This window comes from Colobus angolensis, unplaced genomic scaffold (assembly GCF_000951035.1).
Source record: "Colobus angolensis palliatus isolate OR3802 unplaced genomic scaffold, Cang.pa_1.0 Scaffold63, whole genome shotgun sequence".
Classification (NCBI taxonomy): domain Eukaryota; kingdom Metazoa; phylum Chordata; class Mammalia; order Primates; family Cercopithecidae; genus Colobus; species Colobus angolensis.
Window position 1 is genome coordinate 9,263,483 of NW_012119932.1, and position 3,028 is coordinate 9,266,510.

Sequence of the window (3,028 nt, forward strand, 5' to 3'; positions counted from 1 at the left end):
GGAGGCGGAGCTTGCACTGAGCTACTCGGGAGGCTGAGGCAGGAGAATGGTGTAAACCCAGGAAGCAGAGCTTACAGCGAGCTGAGATCCGGCCACTGCACTGAGACCTAGAGAAAATGCCGTGTGGCAGTGAACCTCCGGATGTCCAGATGCACGGTTCTACTATATCACTGATTGTAAAAATAATGGGTTTTGAAGCTGAACACTTTGGTCACATTCCATTAATTAAAACTGCAGTGATTGCCTAAATTAGTCATGTACTGTAAAAATAGAATGATACATTATTTTGGTTAAGAAAAAATCAGCTGAGAGGAACACTGAGATAGCTAAAACAAGATTTGCGACCAATTAATAACAAGAGAATGAAAAGCTAGAAGCAATATGCGGCTATAAGAAAGAAAAGCCCGGGGCTACGTCTTATTAATTTTTGCATCCTTTGGAATACTTTGTGTCAATCCAGTTTGAAGAATACAACATTCTTCCTCCTACTTAGCTATGCAAAGTTCAATTTCAGCTTTTTCCTGCTAGGGCACAGCCTTGTTAAAATAAACTAAAAGATGAAAAACATGCAGGAATAAAAATTATTACATAAGTAGAGGTTTTAATAATTATGTTTAGGTGAACGTGTAATGCCAAGGCAGGATAATAATTTTAAATGACAAAAGATATTTTCATCTATGAAGAAATGGGATAATTTCTAAAGTGATGTCACCATGGCACACAGCATTGATAGATGGTGTTATTCATGCCAGTGGTATAATCCATTTTCTCTGTTGCCTATTTAGTATAAAGCAATCAGTATGTCACTGAGTGTTTATTAAAATTCATTGACAAATGATATAAACCAGCATCAAGGAAAATATGTCACACTTATAGTATGATTTATTCTTTTAACTTAGGGCCCATTTTCAAATGGCTGGCTAACCTGAAAAGTTAATCTAGCATCCTCATTGTAGATGGACTGACTGGTTGAGATAAATTTGGAGTAGAAAAAAACAACAAAAAAAGCAGAACCATGTGTGTTTTCTAAATTCCCCCGAGGGGAAATTTTAAGGATATGCAAAAGTGTAGACAATAGTACAACAAATCCCAAGTCTCATCACTCAGTCTTAACAATTATCAACTCATGGTCAATTTTGGTCCATGTACACTTTCTCCTTTTTTTTTTTTTTTTGAGGCGGAGTCTTGCTCTGTCGCCCAGGCTGGAGTGCACTGGTCGGAGCTCAGCTCACTGCAAGCTCCGCCTCCCGGGTTTACGCTATTCTCCTGCCTCAGCCTCCCGAGTAACTGGGACTACAGGCGCCCGTCACCACACCTGGCTAATTTTTTGTATTTTTAGCAGAGACGGGGTTTCACCGTGTTAGCCAGGATGGTCTCGGTCTCCTGACCTCGTAATCCGCCCGTCTCAGCCTCCCAAAGTGCTGGGATTACAGGCTTGGGCCACGGAGCCCGGCCCCATTTATACTTTCTTGCCTCACCAGAATATTTTAAGGCAAGCTCATTTTTAAAATCTGAAACAGTCTTATGATAGTCTTTGCTCCAAAAATACGTTTTTATGAACCCATAAAGCATAAGAACTCTTTTAAAATATAACCGGAACATCAACATTAAACTTTAAAACATTAATAGTTTGTTAATATTTTAAGCTATTCAACAAGTGTTCACATTTGATTATCTCATAATTGTTTTACAGTTGACTTAAGATACAAATAAGGTTCATACACTGTAATTTGTTAATATGTCTCTTACATTTATTTTCATCTATAGATTTCTCATCTTTCTCCTTTTTATTCATTATAACTCATTTCTTTTTTTAAAAATTATTTATTTATTTATTTGTTTATTTTTGAGTCAGAGTCTTGCTCTGTTGCCCAGACTGGAGTGCAGTGGCGCGATCTCAGCTCACTGCAAGCTCTGCCTCCCAGGTTCACGCCATTCTCCTCCCTCACCCTCCCAAGTAGCTGAGACTGCAGGCACCCGCCACCATGCCCGGCTAATTTTTTTTGCATTTTTAGTAGAGATGGCATTTCACCGTGTTAGCCAGGATGGTCTCGATCTCCTGACCTAGTGATCCACCTGCCTCAGCCTCCCAAAGTGCTAGGATGACAGGAGTGAGCCACCGCGCCTGGCCTATAACTTATTTCTTAAGGAAGGCAGGACACTTCTCTGTCAAGCCTCCCGTATTCCAAAACTATCTGACTGCATCCCTGTATATATGGTTTAACATGTTTCTTTTTCTTGCGTTTCCTGTAAATTGGGTAGGTTCCCAGCACCTGTATGCTAATATATAAATAATAATCGATTTTTATTATTTTCCTTCCATTCCATTTTCCACTTTTCTCTTATGATGTTCATTTGTCCTTTGCTAGAAGCTCGAGCAGTCCGGTTTAATTTTCTGATGGTAATATTTCCTAAGTGGGGTTGTATATTTCTATCAGGAGGCATATATGTCTGGTTAGCTCTCTGTGATATCAATGGCCATTAATGATTCACTGTTTCATTAAGGTTTGCAAATAGAGTGATATTCTAATTCTGTCACGTTTCTTCATTAGCTAGAATACTTCCAAATTTTTCCCTCATCAGTTACTGTCCCAGGTACAGTTCAAACACATAAGGCAAGATAACAGCTTCATTTCATTTTATCTGCATCAGTTTTCAAAATAACGAGCTGATTCCTAGCATCTTCCATATGTGACCAATGAAGTCTTTTAGTATCATTGCAGACTAAAGGATTGAGACATATCTGGCATATCTCAATTAAGGGTGGTTAATATTCCTTCAAAATTCCAATGGTCCCGTATTTGGCTAGTTGAAGACTCTTCAATTTGACTCCTTAAGGCATTTTGACATGATGATTTAGGCTTGTTTTGGCACAAAATATTTCCGGTTTACAAATTTTTGGCATTTGTAGTGCCAAATATTTTGACGTTACAAAATATTTGTGTATTTCTTGCCCTAGGCCTGCAATTAGCCATTTATCAAAGAAGCTCTGGTTTCTTTTAGTGCAAAATAGTACTTACACTCCACA